Source organism: Cygnus atratus, chromosome Z (assembly GCF_013377495.2).
Source record: "Cygnus atratus isolate AKBS03 ecotype Queensland, Australia chromosome Z, CAtr_DNAZoo_HiC_assembly, whole genome shotgun sequence".
Classification (NCBI taxonomy): Eukaryota; Metazoa; Chordata; class Aves; order Anseriformes; family Anatidae; genus Cygnus; species Cygnus atratus.
In genome coordinates, this window is record NC_066396.1 from 63,349,924 (window position 1) to 63,362,424 (window position 12,501).

Below are 12,501 nucleotides of genomic sequence, written 5' to 3' on the forward strand. Positions count from 1 at the left end.
GCACAGATCTGCCATAGGGAGAATATAGGGTATGTATATCATCTTAGATAATTGTCACTTATGTAGGTACAGCTTTGGAAGAACTGGTACTTAACAGCTGTGCTGCTACTGAAAGCAAGGACAGCTGTCAGGTCTGAGGCTCCCCTAGTGCAGCATGGTGTGGAGAGGTGGGTGGTACAGCACAGGCCAAAAGCTGCGTCATGCTAAATTAATCTCTGGGTGTAGCTTTTAGATGGCCAGAACATTCCCAGAATGTTGCACAAGGCTGTTAGCAATCTTGCAACTGTAAAAAATACTTTGAAGGGAAAAAAAAAAAAGAAAGAAAGAAAGAAAGAAAGAAAGAAAGAAAGAAAGAAAGAAAGAAAGAAAGAAAAAAACCTGTACTGCTGACAATCATCAGTTAAAATGCAAATCCTGCTGCCTGTGGAAAAAAAAAAAGAGCAGGACAGCTGCCACAGAGGAGGAAGGAGAAGTGCAGTCCTTAAACAAAATTTAAACTGCTACTTAAATAAATTGCTACCTAAATAATTCCCTATGAAAGGAAAAATAGAAAGGTTTACAATTCTATGACATTATGGTAATAATAAAAAAATCCAGTAATCAAAAACCTTGCAGTAGAATTAGGTGCCCTATGGCAGTGCGTGAGTCCAATTTAACTGTTTTTTTTTTTTTTCTTCTCCCCACCTCTCCACAACAGAATGTGCCCAGAACAAACACATTGGTAATCTTACTTGAAGCTAGATTGATCTAGGTGGAGTGCAGGAATATTGTATCAGACAGAGATGTCACTTCATCTTGGCAGCTAGTATTTTCCTGAGCTGTGTTACATGTCTTTTCACACGTACTTGGACCCAAGCAACAAAGAACATCCTCCCATCAGTGCCCATAGGGGCCTCCTGCTTGGTGGGGCTGAACTCTGCCCAGGGGACTGGTTGTTTCTGCCAGCAGCCAGGAAGCCAGTGAAAACAAAAGCAGAGCTGGGAGGACTGGTTATGCTGTGGCATCTGTGCTGTGGCAATGATTCAGAGCACGGGAAGAAGAGTATGTGAATTGTTGCTAGGCAATAGCTGTCTGGAGGGTGGCTGCTCAGCTTTGCTAAGTGACCAGAGTAATTATTTTTGGCAAATCTGCAAAGAGCTCTGTAGGCTGCTACTAGTCTGAATAAAGAGATACTGATGTATAAATGCAAAAAACATATCTGATACTTGTATAAAACTGGAAGGGATGTAAGAAAGAGTTGCCAGATGTATGCAGGCATTCCTATGCCTCTCAGGGATTGCTTTTCAGCTGTCTAAATTGGTTGCCCTGATTGGATGAACCAGGGGTGTCCAGATCCTCTTCTGAGGTCTTTACCAGCCTCTGACAAGGTGTTTGTCCAGACCATTGTTGCTGGCCTTTCCAGCTGGAATGAAGGAACACCGTTGAGCCCACACTGCCCTTGGACCAGTGGCAGTGGCAGCAGGCACTAACAGAGCAGGATGGTAACAGCCACATAAAATCTGGTGCCCTTGCCAGCTTTCTCCTGAACAGGACTCTGCAATTCTGCTGGGTGACTGCAGGGAGTTCCTCCAACCAATGCTGAAAAGAGAAGTAGTTCTGATCTTTACTGACAACATCTGTGCTGCAAGGAGGAAACACAAAACTACACTTCCAAATCTGCATTGTGGTGTTTCCTCTAGTCATTAAGACCTGGTTTAGGCTCTGAAGGGGAGTACTTTACTTGCTCAGTAACACTGTTAACAATCTTCAGGGTTTATACCTCTTGTCAAAGCCACCATGTATATTTGTTTTCAAATTCCATAACATACGCAATACATGTTAGTTTGGGAAAATAAGGAAAACAAACAAACAAAAAAAAACAAATAAAAATTCTGTCATCTTTATCATAATGATAAGCTTTGATAAGCAATATAGGCTCATAATGTAAACCAATTTGTTTGCGCATTATCTTTCTTGGATTTAAACCTAACCTTCTGATTATAACTTATTATGAAACCTAAAACAACCTGAAGATTGCCTAGTTTTTTTTTCATTAAAGATCTGAAACTCAGCACAGGTACAAGGAAAGGGTATTTTTCTGTGTTTTTTTTTTTTTTTTTCCCTTCCTTTTTTTTTTTTTAATAAAACTTTTTGAGAAACCTAAGGGTAATTTTGAAGCTGAGGATTCAAAACCTAGTGAAATTCAGCAATTCTGCTTTGTTTCATGTGTATATTTTTTAATGCTTCATTTGAACTTGGAAATCAAAGCAAACCTCAGGCAACAATTTCCCAAATATTAAAAGCATTGAGAGGGTTCATGTAAACATCTGTCAAGCAAAATGGCTAATTTTGTTCAGCCTGTGCTTTGGCATTGCATTTCCAGGTGAGTTCTTACTGGTAATGCTAAGCCTCGTCCCGCCTTGGGCTAGTCCCTGCGCACCTCAGGGTGTGCTGTGAGTGACATGGTGAGGGGACAGAGCCTGCAGAAGCTGGCCAGGAGGGGCTGATGCTGCTGGAGCATCTGGGAGGTATGCGGCTGCAGGACATCAGCCTTGCAGTGTTCACCACATGGCATAATCTGTGCGGGATGGATTGCAGAGAGTGGGGAGAGGCTGACGCTTCTGGGCTGTTGTTCAAGCCTGGTGGTTTAGGCTGGTGCTGTTTGTGCAGTTCCCCTGGTCAAGGGAATTGATCACAAAATATGAAGTTTAGGTAAAGATAGGTAGAAACAGCCCATTGCATTTTCTGTAGAAGCATGTATTTTTGCTGTTGCTGATACCACTTCAGCAAAAGGGACTTGCCTGAACCTAGAGCACTGCCTTTTCATCTGCTTCTTTGTTCTCAAGGGACTTTCTGTAGTTGGCAGCCTCAGCAGAACAAGATCAAGTAGCTCTGGCAGCTTTCGTAGCAAGGTAGGATGTAATTTAAATAAAGCGATGTGCATGTATGGTGTAAGTCAGACTCCATGCTGAGAGGGCATAACAAACAATTAAAGAGCAGTTTCCTCTGGGGATAAATGGCTTTTGTGGAACTATTCCAGTTCATACGTGAATTATATATGTATTACTAGGGACAAGTGATCTTGTAAAATGAAACAGCTGAGAGAAACCTCTGACAACATTACACATAACCACAAGGGAACTTAGTTTTGTTTGCTGATAAAGGGAAGAATTTTTAGTCGACTGCAGTCAATAAAATGTGTTAAAGAAACTAGAATAGCCTTAGTTTTGAGCTGAACAGCAGAGCATAAACTGGCAAAACATAAACTCAATGAGAGTAAAATCATCTGTTTAATTTTAGCTCGAAGACCGGAGCTAGATTACATCCAGTTTAGTATTTGGCATGTTGATATTCAAATGGTATATGTGTATGCGTATACACTGAATGCCTAAATTAAGATCCAAAAAGAGATGGCTTTGATTGTGTAGGAACATGATGAGGAGAGGAGAGGAGAGGAGAGGAGAGGAGAGGAGAGGAGAGGAGAGGAGAGGAGAGGAGAGGAGAGGAGAGGAGAGGAGAGGAGAGGAGAGGAGAGGAGAGGAGAGGAGAGGAGAGGAGAGGAGAGGAGAGGAAAATCTCTGATTTACTGTGAAAAGGATTAAAACGAAGTACAAGCTTAAAAAATAGAACAGATGAGCAATGTATGGTAGCTGGGACTTATTTCTGAGTGATTCTGAAGAAGTACATTTTCCATAGGTGACTCCAGGAGTTACAGTATAGTGTTGGGTCATAGGCTTGTGTATTGCAAAAGATATAGGCGGTTGAGTCTATATGCTTACAGAAGCTGGTTGCTGCTAATGTAGTGTCTGAAAGAAATGAACAGTGATATACTTATTGGATTAACAACATATGAAACCTCCAAATAAACTAATAATCTCTTTTGGTGGAGAGTTGTGTGTATTGTTATCAAAGATGTGCAGAATAAAAGGAAAGTCCAAAAAAACGGATTTACAAAAATACAGACCCTGCCAAAGCTTTTTCTGAAGTGCTTCTTGAAGTTTTGTCTGTAGGACCAACAGAAGAAAGCATCATTTAGTCCAGACTTGAAGTATAGAAGAAATGAAGTTGAAAAGAGGATTGACATTTTTAATAGAAGAGAAATGTTAAGGAGCTTGACCCTGTGTAAAAGGAATAGCTGCTGTTTCAATGATTGTGAACGAGACTGGAATTTTAAGCTTATAAATAGAAACACCTTCATATAAAGCTTTAGTGCATTATAGTGCATCAATGTGCAAAATTCTTTAGTACTTAAAACCAAGAAAACTAAAGGCTCTGCAGGGCTTTTAGAGGACTGTACTATACAAACAAATACATATATGGTGGCATGAAGATTTTCATAGGAATGAAGATAATTTCCCAAAATTTGGGACATGAAATAACTATTGTGGGAATATACTAAAGAAAGAAACTTCCCAAACAGACAACTTATTCCCTAGTATTGTGTATAACACTTTTCTTTAGGTGTTTACTGTGGATTCGTACTCACTGACAGCTTTGCTTTAGGTTATACTATCAGGCAGCTCCTGTTTCAAGGAGCTAGGAAACAAATTGATAGCTGTGTTAAATTCACCCTTTCTAGCTGAACAGCCTTCTCTGAGAAACATTTGCCCAGCAGATTAGCTTATCCCTTTGTGTTTTCTAATTATTTAATACTTAAAAGAGATTTTTTAAAAGATTGCAAGTGATTTTCGTGTTTTCTAGCCCTGATACTAATATGTTAAATAATCATGTCAAATTTTATAAATATTGAATCACTGAGAATTGCCATAGATACAGCATTTATTAGTGATACATGACAATTAATCAAGGTGCTTTTTTGGGATTAGTACTTAATTTCATCTGCCTGCCTAATATCTTGTTCTCGGGAACAACCAATGCCAGAATTTTATTTTTAAAATTTTAATATGGAGAGGAACATAAGTCACAAAGTTAAACGCGAATATATGCACACTTAGATTAGACTTTCAAGTCTAATTCTTTCATCTACCAGAGAGCACTGTAGTCTTGCTGTTGTTGCCCTTCTGCTGAACTCTTAGGGATGTTTTATTTTATGGAAAGCCACTTGGCACTACTTGCTGCAATGTGCTTCTATTCTTTTTTTCTTTTCTTTTTTTTTTTTTTTTTTCCTGATAGATGCACTTTATGGCTTGCAGCACTTTGAAGTAAAAGCAGCTCAGCTCTTTCACAAATAGGGTTAGCTTTTCATTGTTTCCAGTTGTGTTAGCAAGCCCAGGTTTTCTGTCATTTTCTTCGCTGTAGTTATGTCTATTGTTTGAAGTTTTCCCCCACTGGTACCACTAGTTAAAAAAAAAGAAAAAAAAGCTGAATTATTGCCTTCTCTGAAGTACCCCAACCCCCTTTTTTTTGGTATAGAGTATATTATTATGTCTGTTACCAGTATGCAACAATGTCTACACAGTGATCCTCCCTTATAAGTAGTCTGAATTCTTGTGGGGCTTTTGTTCTCCAAACAGGATGTTTCTGTTATTGATACAGGAGACCAGGAAATGCTATTCTACACAAGTAAAATCTGCTTTTTTTTCATTTAAAAGACTAGGAGATGTAAAATTCTCTAGTGGAATTGCATGTAATCACTAGTAGGAACAACATGGAAATATGCAACACTCTTCCCATATGACTCTTGGTTTTGTATATTGTGGCTGATATAAATTTTATTCATGCAGTCACAATGTGTAGAACAATATGTGCTTACCTAGGAAAGTCTGATTTTGAATGTTGTTGAAAACTCATAATATAGGCTTATATAAAATTTTCTTATGTAACTTTCTGAAGTATTTTTTTTACATAGACTTTTTAGTTTGTTTTTATCCTTGGAAAACTTCAGACAATCTTCTTCAAAAGAGTAAATTGCTGTTGTGTCACTTAAGAGACATTTTATAGATTTGGAGTGAAAAATATTTTTAATTTAAGAAGTGAAGTTAGTTTTCTGAGCATGCTTTATATGGCAAGTTACAATTATTGAAGTGGTTTGATTTAATAGACTGTATCTCTCCAAGAATGAGGAGCACTCACATTACGTTGCGCAAGCTCACAAGTCAGAACCAGATCACTTCCAAACTGAAGAGCTTATAAAAAATGTGAAGTACTCTAATAATTTTAAATTACTCTATATTGCAAATTTTCAGGTCTCTGATCACCTCCAAATTCAAGTGCTTATAAAACTGCTCCAATAATTTTAAATTGCTATGTGCAGAGTGATTTAAAATAGTTAAAGTGCTTAAAAGTTTTTTAATAAGTAGTTTAATTTAGAAGTGAGTTGAGCAATACTCCAGTATACCTTCAAGAGATTATTAAACTGATGTAAAAATTTACCATCTGGAAAGAAAATTAAGCTGCTAAAAAAAAAAAAAAATGATAGGGGAGAGGAGAATGTATAATAGGAAGTGATATGGCAGTGGTAGAGATATGAGGATGAGGTGAAGAAGAAATATACCCTCCCTCAAACCTCACAGGATAATAGGGTCCCCTTTTTAATTTGCAGTGTGAGAGATGGGTTAATAGGACTCCTAACCTTACAGCAGCCACCTAAATCTAGCCAGGCGCCCCTCCTTAAAGTTGTGGTAGCACCACTCTTAAGGTTATGACAAGATGACAGTGACAGAGAAAAGAAATCCGTATGGTTTAGGAAAAGCAGAATTGACAGACCCAAGATCTCATAGGCTACTCAACATCTACGGTAATGCTGAGCTGGTATGCAGATACATGTGTCTTCCTTGATGTTCTTTGTGGTGTAAAGCTGTGTAGCATTCTTAAGTTGTAATTATTTTTGTTAAATAAACAAATGGTGCCTTAACTTCTTTATAAAACAACAGTTCTAAGAAGGCGAGAATTTCTTTCTAAAAAAACACATTTTCCCTATCTGCGTTTCTTAGTTATGGTAAACCTAAATCAATCATTATATCACACTTTTCTGCTAGAAATTGGGAGGAAATTCATTGAACTCAGCATATTAAATGTATGTACTATTGTGGTAATGAAATATGTACTTCAGATGTTTCCTCTGTTGATGTAACACCTTTTGTTCTTAAATATTTGTCATGAATTTTTACGTATTAAAGATATACTTGATAGGAACAGACCTTCCTATACGTTACAAAAGAACAAGAAAGCAAAATATTACACCATCCACTTGTAAGCAACCAAACTAATCATATATCCGTTAGTTTTGTATGATATACTTATGTGTCCTGGTTTCAGGTAGGACAGAGTTAATTTTCCTCCTAGTAGCTGGCAGGGTGCTATGTTTTGGATTAGAATGAGAAGAGCGCTGATAACATGCTGATGTTTTAATTGTTGTAGAGCAGAGCTTACACCAAGCCAAGGACTTTTCAGCTTCTCGCTCTGTCCTGCTAGCGAGCAGGCTAGGGATGCAGCAGGAGCTGGGAGGGGACGGACCCAGGACAGCTGACCCAAACTGGCCAAAGGGGTATTCCATACCATCTGACGTCATGCTGAACAATATATAGGGGTGGCTAGCCGGGGTGGAGGGGGTGCCGGCTGCTCGGGGATAGGCTGGGCATCGGTCAACGGGTGGTGAGCAATTGCATTGTGCATCACTTATTTCGTACACATTATTACTATTAATACTATTATTATTATCATTATTATTATTGTTATTCTTTTCCCTGTCTTAATAAACTGTCTTTATCTCAACTCACAGACTTCACTTTCCCGTTTCTCTCCCCCATCCCGGAGAGGGAGGGGGGAGGGTGAGCGAATGGCTGTGTGGTGTTTGGCTGCCAGCCGGGCTAAACCACAACATTATGTAAGTAGAAGTACTTCTGTGGCACTGAAGTGATAGCCTTAGCTGAATTACCTTGTCTGAATACTTATTTTTCCTGGATATATCCTTGTTACCGATCCTCAGAGCCTGGTCCAGGCAGACTTTTGACAATTGTAGCCCTGTCTTGAGATTTTGAAATACCCACAAGAAAAAAAGTATCCAGGTCTTTCTTCTTGAGGAATATCCAGGCAAAAGGTGAGCTCAGTTGATTGCAATGAGCCAGGAGCTGGGGGCACAGACAGGACAAGGAATGTGTTGGCAGATGGGGCTCAGAAGGCAGAAAAGAATGAGAGAATCCGCTATTTCTCCCTCTGTTCTCTTTTTCTTTTTGCTACTGGAAAGATGGTGCTTTGTTTGGTGGGAGTGCACGCTGTATTTTCAGTACTTGCTTTGACCTTTAATCAATATAGATTGATTCTGTGAAGGCCTGAAGTCTCTGACCTTTGGCTGGCTTTACAAAAGTAAAATTAAAAGATGCTAATGACTTTCAGTTGTTGGAAACACCAGAAGTACATGGGAGACAAAATCAAACAGTGCTTTCAAGCTCATGTGATAACTTTTGTGTTCTTTGAAAGACGCACTGAGGTGGATGCCATAAGGACAGCATTTTGTGTTTCAGATTCATGATACTAAAGTGGAATGAGCATATACTAGTGGAAAGGGAGCAGCCATCACCTTAGAGAACTCCAAATTTTTTTCAGAAATAATGAGCATCTATGCATCTCAAGAGTGTCAAGAGACCATCAACCTACCTTCACAGGCTGAATTTAAATTGGGCTAGAGACAAATTTTGAAATCAGGATCCCTCTCTTCATCGTTGTGAAGCTTGTCTTTAGTTCTCAGACACACAGAAACATGTTGATTGTCCTTTTCTTTTTTTTTTTTTTAATTTTTCTGCAGGAAACACATTTATTTTATTTTGTTTTGTTTTGTTTTTCTAATGGCTGTGGAATAAACAGCACTGCAATAAGTACCTCACTGATTAGTCATACATATGGCCTTTAAAGAACTGAACGAAAAGATCAGTGCCTTGATTTCCTTTTCATCTGTCTGGACCTCTTGCTTTGTTTCGTGTGTAATGTAAGAGGCAAGGCAGTGTCAGCAGTAAGAAAATATGATCTCCCTGTGGTAAATATATTGATAGTACAGACAGAGGCAGAGAAAAAGGAGAGTAATGAGAAATATGACTGTTGCCTTGCCTTGCCTTGCCTTGCCTTGCCTTGCCTTGCCTTGCCTTGCCTTGCCTTGCCTTGCCTTGCCTTGCCTTGCCTTGCCTTGCCTTCCCTTCCCTTCCCTTCCCTTCCCTTCCCTTCCCTTCCCTTCCCTTCCCTTCCCTTCCCTTCCCTTCCCTTCCCTTCCCTTCCCTTCCCTTCCCTTCCCTTCCCTTCCCTTCCCTTCCCTTCCCTTCCCTTCCCACTTAATCTTGCTGCATCCCACAGTGAATTGCTAGCTACAAAGAGAAGGAACTGTTTAGGGACTGACAACTGAGAGCATTTACAGTTAGCTGAATTGATTAACCTTTACAAATGTTGTTACTCTATGAGGTTTTATTCCAACACACTAGTTGAACAATATGCCTTATTGATTAAACATACTCCTTTACGGTAGTGCTGATTTGTCTATGACTTCCCCCCTCATAAAACCTGGCTCCATAATAGCTGCTTCATGTTCTTGTGAGGATGTGATGCTGGAGACTGACTGGCGTTATGTAAATAGCTCTCCTTGTCTGGAGCTTTGGGAGCAAAGCTGCAGAAACAGGAGAAGCAAATCTGTGTTCCAGCTGCTCCTCTAAATCCTGGGTCGTGCCTAAACAAAGAGAGTTTTCCTCTTTATTATACCTCACCTACTGTGCACAAGATACGTTTTCTTGTCTGTCTGGGAAGACTGGCAGCTAAACATAAAAAGACAAGGGACATTATTTGTAACAACTGTAATGACTTAGGTTAGAACATTTTCTTTTATGTACACCACAAGAGTATTTGGCAATAGTGGGATTCTGATTTACAGGGACAAGAGTTTCTAACTATCTTTGAAAGATGATTTTGGTGGTGGTTGCTACAGGCTGTGGGTTGGCCTTCCAAAAAGAAGGGGCTCTGAGAGATCATGATTGTTGGGAAGTTGTGTGCATTGCGCCCAGTGGCTACCTTCCTACCCTCAAAACCCATAATGCTACAGGAAGGCAAACACAAGATACCACCTGGATATTTCTTTCTTATTCTGGGAGAAGAACTGTGTGTGGGATTCCCGTGATCATGAAGGTTAATGACAGCACAGGCTTCTTCACAAAGAATTCATTGCTTTGTCCACAGCGTTAGTGCTCTCTGTACCTGGGAAAGCTCTTCACTTGAAGAAGGGAAGTGTAGAAATTTAATTTCTTTGCCAGCTCAAGCTGAGGCTTCTTCTGTATAGAGACTTTGATCTGTTCTGAATCATGCTGAATTACACATGTTGTTCTATCATTTGCTTTTCAGCTCAGCAGGGACTGAACAGAGGACGCTGAACTCATTTCATTAAGGACTATATGCGGGTTCACAAATATTCTCCGATAAGTGAAAAGCCACCAGCATTTAGTTGCTGTAAGGATCATTGAGAATTAGGGGTTTGGCAACACTCCTGTTACAGGATATTGTAAAAAAAATGGATTGTCTGTAAAAATCGAGGGCACAAAAAACATGAAGCAACTTAAATCAAGCACCCATTTAAATGCAAAGAAACTGAATTGAATACATTTATGATCTAGCGTACTTTAACATAGAAGATATAGATAGTACATGCATACATGTAGTTTGTATATTGAGATATATGTTATCATGTGCATGTAATATATTAAATGTATATCATCAAGTATTTAATGCTTGATATAAGAGAACTGATGTCATTCCATGGATCAGAGGAACAATGGTGGCACTCAGCCATTTCCTTTCTGGGTAGCTGCTGTGTTTTTAAAAATAAAAAATCAGGGAGCTGCTGTAGCAAAGTCTGTAACATTCACAGCATGACAAACAAATTAGAAAACAGCAGATGCAGCACAAATTAAGATGTATTTAGCACAGCAGCCCATCAGATGTGTGAAAGTCTTTTGTATATCAGCTTTGCAAGGTTGATGTATTGCACTTTAGACAGCTGATAATGAACCCTTCTAGCAATTAGAGGTGGAAATGCTAGGATTTGAAATTGTGCTGTTCCCAGTGGGGGAGGGGAGGAAAAAAAGGCACAAAAACTCTGTGAGAAATTTGCTGCTTTGTGTGTGTGTGCTGGGTAAAACAAAGGAAGTGTTTCAGTCTTTGCACATGCACATTTTGATTTTTTCCCTTGTTTTTTACATTTAATGCTTGTGTAATTATTATTTCAGTTTATGTATCATTTAATAAATGTGCATTTCTTGGTGATGTTATGTGAGTTTTATGGCAGATACAACGTCTCTTGCTTTATGTAGTGCATTATTTAGTCATCTGGTGGGAGGACAGTAATTTCAGTAATCCAGTCTTCAAACAGCAATAACCATTTTAATGGTTTAGCTAATTTACATCTTTACAGTTCGTATTGTATTTTGCTTTATCGTTAATGCTTCTGTTACACTTCCTCTCTCTGCCACTATTTTTTTCACAGCCTAAAGCACAAATTAAAAGCCCTGAAGGAGGTTTTGCATATGCGAAGGTAGTGGTTTTGAAGCTCAAACTCACTTCTATGCCTGATCCTCCTAGGTGCTGAGTGCTCTCAGCTCCAAGAAGATGTAATGGAAATGGAGAGTACTTAGCTGCTCACATGCCTGAGCCCCCTGAGGAGCACAGCATATTACAGTAGAGCAGAGATCTCTCTGCTATACAGATAATAATAGTTTCCATTTATATAGGGCCTTTCATCTGAGAATCTCCAAATGCACTAAGAATAATGGATGTGCCACAACAGTGCCATTGTTATAGTTGCATAGAGATTTGAAACTGAGGTGGGTGTTAAAGCTATTTGTTATATGTGAATAAAAGAATGTGGTTTTGTGCATCCTCTCCAAGCTTACTATGACCAGTCTTTATAAGTACAGAACACCTTTTCTGTGAAATAGCATATCCAATTGGCATGAACTATGGTTGCTTAGAAATGGCCTTTGCGTCTAGGCCTCTTTTATTGTTATAGTTAGACAACGTGTTTGTATGTGCCTCTCCCTGTCTCCTCTGTCATTCTTGGATGACATGTTACTTGAAGGTGAGCACCTTTTGAAAAAACAGAGACAGCACTGCATATGGGCAATAGGGAAACCCAAGCTGAAAGTATATCCTCCCTACTGCTGCCTGCATAGTGGTGCTAATGGCAATCATTATTTCACACAGAAAGGTCAACTGTTGGTCCCATCATTGACAGAAGCAGAACAACGACGTTAAGAAGCTGTGTTGAGGGCCTCATCCACTCACATCATCAGAAGTCTGAGCTGAGATTAAGAGAGTACTTGGACCTCTGCACAGGAAGTATATGAAGTTGGTGAAAAGTGCGTAGCATAGGAGGTAGAGCTGTCAAGGTACCGCACTCTGAGACTGTAGGTGATATGTGAAGGGTCTTGTGCATGAAAGACAGGGCCATTTTTCTATCATACCGCATTGCTCCTGCTTTCATAATTAAGGTAGCTGCAGCTGATGACAAAATGAAGAAAAGTTGTTCTGAATTTTCTCTCACCCTTCTCCAACGCGCCCCCCCCCCCCCCAACCCCCCCAATTTTCCTTTGTGTT

At 39.4% G+C, this 12,501-nt stretch overlaps 1 long non-coding RNA gene across 1 annotated transcript; it reads left to right on the top strand.

Annotated features, from left to right (window-relative positions):
- The first annotated feature begins 7,486 nt into the window (after window positions 1-7,486).
- LOC126913648 (uncharacterized) lies at window positions 7,487-11,489 on the top strand. Its single transcript, XR_007709299.1, has 3 exons — window positions 7,487-7,533; window positions 7,661-7,765; window positions 10,255-11,489. It is a non-coding gene; the product is annotated as an uncharacterized LOC126913648 (long non-coding RNA).
- Window positions 11,490-12,501: the final 1,012 nt, after the last annotated feature.